We start from the raw sequence: 14,157 nt of genomic DNA, 5'->3' as shown, positions 1-14,157 counted from the left end.
CCAACTAGGAACTGGAAGCACAAGGTTTCTTTCGAGAAAACTCATTTTCTTCTATGAACAATGCCGGCTGTAAGTAAAAGCACGGTAACAACAGTGCTTTTCAGGGAGCTTCGGGGCCGCATCAACGGAGCTTTCATAATGGGAAAACTAGCCTTGTGCCATCAGTCTCTACTTTCTAGGTTGACACGCAGCATACACGCAGGAGCAGAGCTTCCTGGTTCTACGCAGTGTTCTGGTACTGAAACGGGTGCTGAAGCAAGTCCTCTAGGAGTGTTGAAAAGCTTACTACCTTGAAACTAAAGCAGAACAACGATGAAGGCCTCATGGAGCTGCTGCACGCCTCTCGTTTTGCAAGGATAATCAGGGCCTTACTTCGAAGCTTGGGCTCACGTTGACTTTCACTTTAGGTATAGCGCAGAGCAGGGTGAGCTTCCAACAAGGAACTGGAAACCCAAGGTTTCTTAGGAGAAAACTCATTTTCTTCTCAGAACCATGCCGGCAGTGAGGAAAACCCCGGCAACAACAATGCTTTTCAGGTAGCTTCGAGGCCGCATGAACGGAGCTTTCATAATGGGAAAAGAAGCCTTATGCCATCAGTCTCCAATTTCTAGGTTGACACGCAGCATACACGCAGGACCAGAGCTTACTGTCTCTACGCAGTGTTCTGGTACCGAAACGGTTGCTTAAGCAAAGTCCCTAGGAGTCTTGGAGAGCTTACTACCGTGAAACTAAAGCAGAACAGCGATGAAGGCCTCATGGAGCTGCTGCACGCCTCCCGTTTTGCCAGGATAATCAGGGCCTTACTTCGAGGCTAGGGCTCACATTGACTTTCACGTTTGGTATAGAGCAGAGCAGGGTGAGCTTCCAACTAGGAACTGGAAGCACAAGGTTTCTTTCGAGAAAACTCATTTTCTTCTATGTGCCATGCCGGCTGTAAGTAAAAGCACGGTAACAACAGTGCTTTTCAGGGAGCTTCGGGGCCGCATCAACGGAGCTTTCATAATGGGAAAACTAGCCTTGTGCCATCAGACTCTACTTTCTAGGTTGACACGCAGCATACACGCAGGAGCAGAGCTTCCTGGTTCTACGCAGTGTTCTGGTACTGAAACGGGTGCTGAAGCAAGTCCGCTAGGAGTGTTGAAAAGCTTACTACCTTGAAACTAAAGCAGAACAACGATGAAGGCCTCATGGAGCTGCTGCACGCCTCTCGTTTTGCAAGGATAATCAGGGCCTTACTTCGAAGCTTGGGCTCACGTTGACTTTCACTTTAGGTATAGCGCAGAGCAGGGTGAGCTTCCAACAAGGAACTGGAAACCCAAGGTTTCTTAGGAGAAAACTCATTTTCTTCTCAGAACCATGCCGGCAGTGAGGAAAACCCCGGCAACAACAATGCTTTTCAGGTAGCTTCGAGGTCGCATGAACGGAGCTTTCATAATGGGAAAAGAAGCCTTATGCCATCAGTCTCCAATTTCTAGGTTGACACGCAGCATACACGCAGGACCAGAGCTTACTGTCCCTACGCAGTGTTCTGGTACCGAAACGGTTGCTTCAGCAAAGTCCCTAGGAATCTTGGAAAGCTTACTACCGTGAAACTAAAGCAGAACAGCGATGAAGGCCTCATGGAGCTGCTGCACGCCTCCCGTTTTGCCAGCATAATCAGGGCCTTACTTCGAGGCTAGTGCTCACATTGACTTTCACGTTTGGTATAGAGCAGAGCAGGGTGAGCTTCCAACTAGGAACTGGAAGCACAAGGTTTCTTTCGAGAAAACTCGTTTTCTTCTATGAGCCATGCCGGCTGTAAGTAAAAGCACGGTAACAACAGTGCTTTTCAGGGAGCTTCGGGGCCGCATCAACGGAGCTTTCATAATGGGAAAACTAGCCTTGTGCCATCAGTCTCTACTTTCTAGGTTGACACGCAGCATACACGCAGGAGCAGAGCTTACTGTCTCTACGCAGTGTTCTGGTACTGAAACGGGTGCTGAAGCAAGTCCTCTAGGAGTGTTGAAAAGCTTACTACCTTGAAACTAAAGCAGAACAACGATGAAGGCCTCATGGAGCTGCTGCACGCCTCTCGTTTTGCAAGGATAATCAGGGCCTTACTTCGAAGCTTGGGCTCACGTTGACTTTCACTTTAGGTATAGCGCAGAGCAGGGTGAGCTTCCAACAAGGAACTGGAAACCCAAGGTTTCTTAGGAGAAAACTCATTTTCTTCTCAGAACCATGCCGGCAGTGAGGAAAACCCCGGCAACAACAATGCTTTTCAGGTAGCTTCGAGGCCGCATGAACGGATCTTTCATAATGGGAAAAGAAGCCTTATGCCATCAGTCTCCAATTTCTAGGTTGACACGCAGGATACACGCAGGACCAGAGCTTACTGTCCCTACGCAGTGTTCTGGTACCGAAACGGTTGTTCACCAACGTCCCTAGGAGTCTTGGAAAGCTTACTACCGTGAAACTAAAGCAGAACAGCGATGAAGGCCTCATGGAGCTGCTGCACGCCTCCCGTTTTGCCAGCATAATCAGGGCCTTACTTCGAGGCTAGGGCTCACATTGACTTTCACGTTTGGTATAGAGCAGAGCAGGGTGAGCTTCCAACTAGGAACTGGAAGCACAAGGTTTCTTTCGAGAAAACTCCTTTTCTTCTATTAGCCATGCCGGCTGTAAGTAAAAGCACGGTAACAACAGTGCTTTTCAGGGAGCTTCGGGGCCGCATCAACGGAGCTTTCATAATGGGAAAACTAGCCTTGTGCCATCAGTCTCTACTTTCTAGGTTGACACGCAGCATACACGCAGGAGCAGAGCTTCCTGGTTCTACGCAGTGTTCTGGTACTGAAACGGGTGCTGAAGCAAGTCCTCTAGGAGTGTTGAAAAGCTTACTACCTTGAAACTAAAGCAGAACAACGATGAAGGCCTCATGGAGCTGCTGCACGCCTCTCGTTTTGCAAGGATAATCAGGGCCTTACTTCGAAGCTTGGGCTCACGTTGACTTTCACTTTAGGTATAGCGCAGAGCAGGGTGAGCTTCCAACAAGGAACTGGAAACCCAAGGTTTCTTAGGAGAAAACTCATTTTCTTCTCAGAACCATACCGGCAGTGAGGAAAACCCCGGCAACAACAATGCTTTTCAGGTAGCTTCGAGGCCGCATGAACGGATCTTTCATAATGGGAAAAGAAGCCTTATGCCATCAGTCTCCAATTTCTAGGTTGACACGCAGCATACACGCAGGACCAGAGCTTACTGTCTCTACGCAGTGTTCTGGTACCGAAACGGTTGCCTAAGCAAAGTCCCTAGGAGTCTTGGAAAGCTTACTACCGTGAAACTAAAGCAGAACAGCGATGAAGGCCTCATGGAGCTGCTGCACGCCTCCCGTTTTGCCAGCATAATCAGGGCCTTACTTCGAGGCTAGGGCTCACATTGACTTTCACGTTTGGTATAGAGCAGAGCAGGGTGAGCTTCCAACTAGGAACTGGAAGCACAAGGTTTCTTTCGAGAAAACTCATTTTCTTCTATGAACCATGCCGGCTGTAAGTAAAAGCACGGTAACAACAGTGCTTTTCAGGGAGCTTCGGGGCCGCATCAACGGAGCTTTCATAATGGGAAAACTAGCCTTGTGCCATCAGTCTCTAATTTCTAGGTTGACACGCAGCATACACGCAGGAGCAGAGCTTCCTGGTTCTACGCAGTGTTCTGGTACGGAAACGGGTGCTGAAGCAAGTCCGCTAGGAGTGTTGAAAAGCTTACTACCTTGAAACTAAAGCAGAACAACGATGAAGGCCTCATGGAGCTGCTGCACGCCTCTCGTTTTGCAAGGATAATCAGGGCCTTACTTCGAAGCTTGGGCTCACGTTGACTTTCACTTTAGGTATAGCGCAGAGCAGGGTGAGCTTCCAACAAGGAACTGGAAACCCAAGGTTTCTTAGGAGAAAACTCATTTTCTTCTCAGAACCATGCCGGCAGTGAGGAAAACCCCGGCAAAAACAATGCTTTTCAGGTAGCTTCGAGGCCGCATGAACGGAGCTTTCATAATGGGAAAAGAAGCCTTATGCCATCAGTCTCCAATTTCTAGGTTGACACGCAGCATACACGCAGGACCAGAGCTTACTGTCTCTACGCAGTGTTCTGGTACCGAAACGGTTGCTTAAGCAAAGTCCCTAGGAGTCTTGGAGAGCTTACTACCGTGAAACTAAAGCAGAACAGCGATGAAGGCCTCATGGAGCTGCTGCACGCTTCCCGTTTTGCCAGCATAATCAGGGCCTTACTTCGAGGCTAGGGCTCACATTGACTTTCACGTTTGGTATAGAGCAGAGCAGGGTGAGCTTCCAACTAGGAACTGGAAGCACAAGGTTTCTTTCGAGAAAACTCCTTTTCTTCTATTAGCCATGCCGGCTGTAAGTAAAAGCACGGTAACAACAGTGCTTTTCAGGGAGCTTCGTGGCCGCATCAACGGAGCTTTCATAATGGGAAAACTAGCCTTGTGCCATCAGTCTCTACTTTCTAGGTTGACACGCAGCATACACGCAGGAGCAGAGCTTCCTGGTTCTACGCAGTGTTCTGGTACTGAAACGGGTGCTGAAGCAAGTCCTCTAGGAGTGTTGAAAAGCTTACTACCTTGAAACTAAAGCAGAACAACGATGAAGGCCTCATGGAGCTGCTGCACGCCTCTCGTTTCGCAAGGATAATCAGGGCCTTACTTCGCAGCTTGGGCTCACGTTGACTTTCACTTTAGGTATAGCGCAGAGCAGGGTGAGCTTCCAACAAGGAACTGGAAACCCAAGGTTTCTTAGGAGAAAACTCATTTTCTTCTCAGAACCATGCCGGCAGTGAGGAAAACCCCGGCAACAACAATGCTTTTCAGGTAGCTTCGAGGCCGCATGAACGGAGCTTTCATAATGGGAAAAGAAGCCTTATGCCATCAGTCTCCAATTTCTAGGTTGACACGCAGCATACACGCAGGACCAGAGCTTACTGTCTCTACGCAGTGTTCTGGTACCGAAACGGTTGCCTAAGCAAAGTCCCTAGGAACGTTGGAAAGCTTACTACCGTGAAACTAAAGCAGAACAGCGATGAAGGCCTCATGGAGCTGCTGCACGCCTCCCGTTTTGCCAGCATAATCGGGGCCTTACTTCGAGGCTAGTGCTCACATTGACTTTCACGTTTGGTATAGAGCAGAGCAGGGTGAGCTTCCAACTAGGAACTGGAAGCACAAGGTTTCTTTCGAGAAAACTCATTTTCTTCTATGAACCATGCCGGCTGTAAGTAAAAGCACGGTAACAACAGTGCTTTTCAGGGAGCTTCGGGGCCGCATCAACGGAGCTTTCATAATGGGAAAACTAGCCTTGTGCCATCAGTCTCTACTTTCTAGGTTGACACGCAGCATACACGCAGGAGCAGAGCTTCCTGGTTCTACGCAGTGTTCTGGTACGGAAACGGGTGCTGAAGCAAGTCCGCTAGGAGTGTTGAAAAGCTTACTACCTTGAAACTAAAGCAGAACAACGATGAAGGCCTCATGGAGCTGCTGCACGCCTCTCGTTTTGCAAGGATAATCAGGGCCTTACTTCGAAGCTTGGGCTCACGTTGACTTTCACTTTAGGTATAGCGCAGAGCAGGGTGAGCTTCCAACAAGGAACTGGAAACCCAAGGTTTCTTAGGAGAAAACTCATTTTCTTCTCAGAACCATGCCGGCAGTGAGGAAAACCCCGGCAACAACAATGCTTTTCAGGTAGCTTCGAGGCCGCATGAACGGAGCTTTCATAATGGGAAAAGAAGCCTTATGCCATCAGTCTCCAATTTCTAGGTTGACACGCAGCATACACGCAGGACCAGAGCTTACTGTCTCTACGCAGTGTTCTGGTACCGAAACGGTTGCTTCAGCAAAGTCCCTAGGAACGTTGGAAAGCTTACTACCGTGAAACTAAAGCAGAACAGCGATGAAGGCCTCATGGAGCTGCTGCACGCCTCCCGTTTTGCCAGCATAATCGGGGCCTTACTTCGAGGCTAGTGCTCACATTGACTTTCACGTTTGGTATAGAGCAGAGCAGGGTGAGCTTCCAACTAGGAACTGGAAGCACAAGGTTTCTTTCGAGAAAACTCATTTTCTTCTATGAACCATGCCGGCTGTAAGTAAAAGCACAGTAACAACAGTGCTTTTCAGGGAGCTTCGGGGCCGCATCAACGGAGCTTTCATAATGGGAAAACTAGCCTTGTGCCATCAGTCTCTACTTTCTAGGTTGACACGCAGCATACACGCAGGAGCAGAGCTTCCTGGTTCTACGCAGTGTTCTGGTACGGAAACGGGTGCTGAAGCAAGTCCGCTAGGAGTGTTGAAAAGCTTACTACCTTGAAACTAAAGCAGAACAACGATGAAGGCCTCATGGAGCTGCTGCACGCCTCTCGTTTTGCAAGGATAATCAGGGCCTTACTTCGAAGCTTGGGCTCACGTTGACTTTCACTTTAGGTATAGCGCAGAGCAGGGTGAGCTTCCAACAAGGAACTGGAAACCCAAGGTTTCTTAGGAGAAAACTCATTTTCTTCTCAGAACCATGCCGGCAGTGAGGAAAACCCCGGCAACAACAATGCTTTTCAGGTAGCTTCGAGGCCGCATGAACGGATCTTTCATAATGGGAAAAGAAGCCTTATGCCATCAGTCTCCAATTTCTAGGTTGACACGCAGCATACACGCAGGACCAGAGCTTACTGTCTCTACGCAGTGTTCTGGTACCGAAACGGTTGCTTAAGCAAAGACCCTAGGAGTCTTGGAGAGCTTACTACCGTGAAACTAAAGCAGAACAGCGATGAAGGCCTCATGGAGCTGCTGCACGCCTCCCGTTTTGCCAGCATAATCAGGGCCTTACTTCGAGGCTAGTGCTCGCATTGACTTTCACGTTTGGTATAGAGCAGAGCAGGGTGAGCTTCCAACTAGGAACTGGAAGCACAAGGTTTCTTTCGAGAAAACTCCTTTTCTTCTATTAGCCATGCCGGCTGTAAGTAAAAGCACGGTAACAACAGTGCTTTTCAGGTAGCTTTGGGGCCGCATCAACGGAGCTTTCATAATGGGAAAACTAGCCTTGTGCCATCAGTCTCTACTTTCTAGGTTGACACGCAGCATACACGCAGGAGCAGAGCTTCCTGGTTCTACGCAGTGTTCTGGTACTGAAACGGGTGCTGAAGCAAGTCCTCTAGGAGTGTTGAAAAGCTTACTACCTTGAAACTAAAGCAGAACAACGATGAAGGCCTCATGGAGCTGCTGCACGCCTCTCGTTTCGCAAGGATAATCAGGGCCTTACTTCGAAGCTTGGGCTCACGTTGACTTTCACTTTAGGTATAGCGCAGAGCAGGGTGAGCTTCCAACAAGGAACTGGAAACCCAAGGTTTCTTAGGAGAAAACTCATTTTCTTCTCAGAACCATGCCGGCAGTGAGGAAAACCCCGGCAACAACAATGCTTTTCAGGTAGCTTCGAGGCCGCATGAACGGAGCTTTCATAATGGGAAAAGAAGCCTTATGCCATCAGTCTCCAATTTCTAGGTTGACACGCAGCATACACGCAGGACCAGAGCTTACTGTCTCTACGCAGTGTTCTGGTACCGAAACGGTTGCTTCAGCAAAGTCCCTAGGAACGTTGGAAAGCTTACTACCGTGAAACTAAAGCAGAACAGCGATGAAGGCCTCATGGAGCTGCTGCACGCCTCCCGTTTTGCCAGCATAATCGGGGCCTTACTTCGAGGCTAGTGCTCGCATTGACTTTCACGTTTGGTATAGAGCAGAGCAGGGTGAGCTTCCAACTAGGAACTGGAAGCACAAGGTTTCTTTCGAGAAAACTCATTTTCTTCTATGAACCATGCCGGCTGTAAGTAAAAGCACGGTAACAACAGTGCTTTTCAGGTAGCTTCGGGGCCGCATCAACGGAGCTTTCATAATGGGAAAACTAGCCTTGTGCCATCAGTCTCTACTTTCTAGGTTGACACGCAGCATACACGCAGGAGCAGAGCTTCCTGTTTCTACGCAGTCTTCTGGTACTGAAACGGGTGCTGAAGCAAGTCCTCTAGGAGTGTTGAAAAGCTTACTACCTTGAAACTAAAGCAGAACAACGATGAAGGCCTCATGGAGCTGCTGCACGCCTCTCGTTTTGCAAGGATAATCAGGGCCTTACTTCGAAGCTTGGGCTCACGTTGACTTTCACTTTAGGTATAGCGCAGAGCAGGCTGAGCTTCCAACAAGGAACTGGAAACCCAAGGTTTCTTAGGAGAAAACTCATTTTCTTCTCAGAACCATGCCGGCAGTGAGGAAAACCCCGGCAACAACAATGCTTTTCAGGTAGCTTCGAGGCCACATGAACGGAGCTTTCATAATGGGAAAAGAAGCCTTATGCCATCAGTCTCCAATTTCTAGGTTGACACGCAGCATACACGCAGGACCAGAGCTTACTGTCCCTACGCAGTGTTCTGGTACCGAAACGGTTGCTTCAGCAAAGTCCCTAGGAACGTTGGAAAGCTTACTACCGTGAAACTAAAGCAGAACAGCGATGAAGGCCTCATGGAGCTGCTGCACGCCTCCCGTTTTGCCAGCATAATCAGGGCCTTACTTCGAGGCTAGTGCTCACATTTACTTTCACGATGGTATAGAGCAGAGCAGGGTGAGCTACCAACTAGGAACTGGAAGCACAAGGTTTCTTTCGAGAAAACTCATTTTCTTCTATGAACCATGCCGGCTCTAAGTAAAAGCACGGTAACAACAGTGCTTTTCAGGTAGCTTCGGGGCCGCATCAACGGAGCTTTCATAATGGGAAAACTAGCCTTGTGCCATCAGTCTCTACTTTCTAGGTTGACACGCAGCATACACGCAGGAGCAGAGCTTCCTGGTTCTACGCAGTGTTCTGGTACGGAAACGGGTGCTGAAGCAAGTCCGCTAGGAGTGTTGAAAAGCTTACTACCTTGAAACTAAAGCAGAACAACGATGAAGGCCTCATGGAGCTGCTGCACGCCTCTCGTTTTGCAAGGATAATCAGGGCCTTACTTCGAAGCTTGGGCTCACGTTGACTTTCACTTTAGGTATAGCGCAGAGCAGGGTGAGCTTCCAACAAGGAACTGGAAACCCAAGGTTTCTTAGGAGAAAACTCATTTTCTTCTCAGAACCATGCCGGCAGTGAGGAAAACCCCGGCAACAACAATGCTTTTCAGGTAGCTTCGAGGCCGCATGAACGGATCTTTCATAATGGGAAAAGAAGCCTTATGCCATCAGTCTCCAATTTCTAGGTTGACACGCAGCATACACGCAGGACCAGAGCTTACTGTCTCTACGCAGTGTTCTGGTACCGAAACGGTTGCTTAAGCAAAGACCCTAGGAGTCTTGGAGAGCTTACTACCGTGAAACTAAAGCAGAACAGCGATGAAGGCCTCATGGAGCTGCTGCACGCCTCCCGTTTTGCCAGCATAATCAGGGCCTTACTTCGAGGCTAGTGCTCGCATTGACTTTCACGTTTGGTATAGAGCAGAGCAGGGTGAGCTTCCAACTAGGAACTGGAAGCACAAGGTTTCTTTCGAGAAAACTCCTTTTCTTCTATTAGCCATGCCGGCTGTAAGTAAAAGCACGGTAACAACAGTGCTTTTCAGGTAGCTTTGGGGCCGCATCAACGGAGCTTTCATAATGGGAAAACTAGCCTTGTGCCATCAGTCTCTACTTTCTAGGTTGACACGCAGCATACACGCAGGAGCAGAGCTTCCTGGTTCTACGCAGTGTTCTGGTACTGAAACGGGTGCTGAAGCAAGTCCTCTAGGAGTGTTGAAAAGCTTACTACCTTGAAACTAAAGCAGAACAACGATGAAGGCCTCATGGAGCTGCTGCACGCCTCTCGTTTCGCAAGGATAATCAGGGCCTTACTTCGCAGCTTGGGCTCACGTTGACTTTCACTTTAGGTATAGCGCAGAGCAGGGTGAGCTTCCAACAAGGAACTGGAAACCCAAGGTTTCTTAGGAGAAAACTCATTTTCTTCTCAGAACCATGCCGGCAGTGAGGAAAACCCCGGCAACAACAATGCTTTTCAGGTAGCTTCGAGGCCGCATGAACGGAGCTTTCATAATGGGAAAAGAAGCCTTATGCCATCAGTCTCCAATTTCTAGGTTGACACGCAGCATACACGCAGGACCAGAGCTTACTGTCTCTACGCAGTGTTCAGGTACCGAAACGGTTGCTTAAGCAAAGTCCCTAGGAGTCTTGGAGAGCTTACTACCGTGAAACTAAAGCAGAACAGCGATGAAGGCCTCATGGAGTTGCTGCACGCCTCCCGTTTTGCCAGGATAATCAGGGCCTTACTTCGAGGCTAGTGCTCACATTGACTTTCACGTTTGGTATAGAGCAGAGCAGGGTGAGCTTCCAACTAGGAACTGGAAGCACAAGGTTTCTTTCGAGAAAACTCATTTTCTTCTATGTGCCATGCCGGCTGTAAGTAAAAGCACGGTAACAACAGTGCTTTTCAGGGAGCTTCGGGGCCGCATCAACGGAGCTTTCATAATGGGAAAACTAGCCTTGTGCCATCAGTCTCTAATTTCTAGGTTGACACGCAGCATACACGCAGGAGCAGAGCTTCCTGGTTCTACGCAGTGTTCTGGTACGGAAACGGGTGCTGAAGCAAGTCCGCTAGGAGTGTTGAAAAGCTTACTACCTTGAAACTAAAGCAGAACAACGATGAAGGCCTCATGGAGCTGCTGCACGCCTCTCGTTTTGCAAGGATAATCAGGGCCTTACTTCGAAGCTTGGGCTCACGTTGACTTTCACTTTAGGTATAGCGCAGAGCAGGGTGAGCTTCCAACAAGGAACTGGAAACCCAAGGTTTCTTAGGAGAAAACTCATTTTCTTCTCAGAACCATGCCGGCAGTGAGGAAAACCCCGGCAACAACAATGCTTTTCAGGTAGCTTCGAGGCCGCATGAACGGAGCTTTCATAATGGGAAAAGAAGCCTTATGCCATCAGTCTCCAATTTCTAGGTTGACACGCAGCATACACGCAGGACCAGAGCTTACTGTCTCTACGCAGTGTTCTGGTACCGAAACGGTTGCTTAAGCAAAGTCCCTAGGAGTCTTGGAGAGCTTACTACCGTGAAACTAAAGCAGAACAGCGATGAAGGCCTCATGGAGCTGCTGCACGCTTCCCGTTTTGCCAGCATAATCAGGGCCTTACTTCGAGGCTAGGGCTCACATTGACTTTCACGTTTGGTATAGAGCAGAGCAGGGTGAGCTTCCAACTAGGAACTGGAAGCACAAGGTTTCTTTCGAGAAAACTCCTTTTCTTCTATTAGCCATGCCGGCTGTAAGTAAAAGCACGGTAACAACAGTGCTTTTCAGGGAGCTTCGTGGCCGCATCAACGGAGCTTTCATAATGGGAAAACTAGCCTTGTGCCATCAGTCTCTACTTTCTAGGTTGACACGCAGCATACACGCAGGAGCAGAGCTTCCTGGTTCTACGCAGTGTTCTGGTACTGAAACGGGTGCTGAAGCAAGTCCTCTAGGAGTGTTGAAAAGCTTACTACCTTGAAACTAAAGCAGAACAACGATGAAGGCCTCATGGAGCTGCTGCACGCCTCTCGTTTCGCAAGGATAATCAGGGCCTTACTTCGCAGCTTGGGCTCACGTTGACTTTCACTTTAGGTATAGCGCAGAGCAGGGTGAGCTTCCAACAAGGAACTGGAAACCCAAGGTTTCTTAGGAGAAAACTCATTTTCTTCTCAGAACCATGCCGGCAGTGAGGAAAACCCCGGCAACAACAATGCTTTTCAGGTAGCTTCGAGGCCGCATGAACGGAGCTTTCATAATGGGAAAAGAAGCCTTATGCCATCAGTCTCCAATTTCTAGGTTGACACGCAGCATACACGCAGGACCAGAGCTTACTGTCTCTACGCAGTGTTCTGGTACCGAAACGGTTGCTTCAGCAAAGTCCCTAGGAACGTTGGAAAGCTTACTACCGTGAAACTAAAGCAGAACAGCGATGAAGGCCTCATGGAGCTGCTGCACGCCTCCCGTTTTGCCAGCATAATCGGGGCCTTACTTCGAGGCTAGTGCTCACATTGACTTTCACGTTTGGTATAGAGCAGAGCAGGGTGAGCTTCCAACTAGGAACTGGAAGCACAAGGTTTCTTTCGAGAAAACTCATTTTCTTCTATGAACCATGCCGGCTGTAAGTAAAAGCACGGTAACAACAGTGCTTTTCAGGGAGCTTCGGGGCCGCATCAACGGAGCTTTCATAATGGGAAAACTAGCCTTGTGCCATCAGTCTCTACTTTCTAGGTTGACACGCAGCATACACGCAGGAGCAGAGCTTCCTGGTTCTACGCAGTGTTCTGGTACGGAAACGGGTGCTGAAGCAAGTCCGCTAGGAGTGTTGAAAAGCTTACTACCTTGAAACTAAAGCAGAACAGCGATGAAGGCCTCATGGAGCTGCTGCACGCTTCCCGTTTTGCCAGCATAATCAGGGCCTTACTTCGAGGCTAGGGCTCACATTGACTTTCACGTTTGGTATAGAGCAGAGCAGGGTGAGCTTCCAACTAGGAACTGGAAGCACAAGGTTTCTTTCGAGAAAACTCATTTTCTTCTATGTGCCATGCCGGCTGTAAGTAAAAGCACGGTAACAACAGTGCTTTTCAGGGAGCTTCGGGGCCGCATCAACGGAGCTTTCATAATGGGAAAACTAGCCTTGTGCCATCAGTCTCTAATTTCTAGGTTGACACGCAGCATACACGCAGGAGCAGAGCTTCCTGGTTCTACGCAGTGTTCTGGTACGGAAACGGGTGCTGAAGCAAGTCCGCTAGGAGTGTTGAAAAGCTTACTACCTTGAAACTAAAGCAGAACAACGATGAAGGCCTCATGGAGCTGCTGCACGCCTCTCGTTTTGCAAGGATAATCAGGGCCTTACTTCGAAGCTTGGGCTCACGTTGACTTTCACTTTAGGTATAGCGCAGAGCAGGGTGAGCTTCCAACAAGGAACTGGAAACCCAAGGTTTCTTAGGAGAAAACTCATTTTCTTCTCAGAACCATGCCGGCAGTGAGGAAAACCCCGGCAACAACAATGCTTTTCAGGTAGCTTCGAGGCCGCATGAACGGAGCTTTCATAATGGGAAAAGAAGCCTTATGCCATCAGTCTCCAATTTCTAGGTTGACACGCAGCATACACGCAGGACCAGAGCTTACTGTCTCTACGCAGTGTTCTGGTACCGAAACGGTTGCTTAAGCAAAGTCCCTAGGAGTCTTGGAGAGCTTACTACCGTGAAACTAAAGCAGAACAGCGATGAAGGCCTCATGGAGCTGCTGCACGCTTCCCGTTTTGCCAGCATAATCAGGGCCTTACTTCGAGGCTAGGGCTCACATTGACTTTCACGTTTGGTATAGAGCAGAGCAGGGTGAGCTTCCAACTAGGAACTGGAAGCACAAGGTTTCTTTCGAGAAAACTCCTTTTCTTCTATTAGCCATGCCGGCTGTAAGTAAAAGCACGGTAACAACAGTGCTTTTCAGGGAGCTTCGTGGCCGCATCAACGGAGCTTTCATAATGGGAAAACTAGCCTTGTGCCATCAGTCTCTACTTTCTAGGTTGACACGCAGCATACACGCAGGAGCAGAGCTTCCTGGTTCTACGCAGTGTTCTGGTACTGAAACGGGTGCTGAAGCAAGTCCTCTAGGAGTGTTGAAAAGCTTACTACCTTGAAACTAAAGCAGAACAACGATGAAGGCCTCATGGAGCTGCTGCACGCCTCTCGTTTCGCAAGGATAATCAGGGCCTTACTTCGCAGCTTGGGCTCACGTTGACTTTCACTTTAGGTATAGCGCAGAGCAGGGTGAGCTTCCAACAAGGAACTGGAAACCCAAGGTTTCTTAGGAGAAAACTCATTTTCTTCTCAGAACCATGCCGGCAGTGAGGAAAACCCCGGCAACAACAATGCTTTTCAGGTAGCTTCGAGGCCGCATGAACGGAGCTTTCATAATGGGAAAAGAAGCCTTATGCCATCAGTCTCCAATTTCTAGGTTGACACGCAGCATACACGCAGGACCAGAGCTTACTGTCTCTACGCAGTGTTCTGGTACCGAAACGGTTGCTTCAGCAAAGTCCCTAGGAACGTTGGAAAGCTTACTACCGTGAAACTAAAGCAGAACAGCGATGAAGGCCTCATGGAGCTGCTG

Source organism: Eubalaena glacialis, chromosome 16 (genome assembly GCF_028564815.1).
Source record: "Eubalaena glacialis isolate mEubGla1 chromosome 16, mEubGla1.1.hap2.+ XY, whole genome shotgun sequence".
In the NCBI taxonomy this organism is placed as follows: domain Eukaryota; kingdom Metazoa; phylum Chordata; class Mammalia; order Artiodactyla; family Balaenidae; genus Eubalaena; species Eubalaena glacialis.
This window is presented reverse-complemented; position numbering follows the sequence as displayed.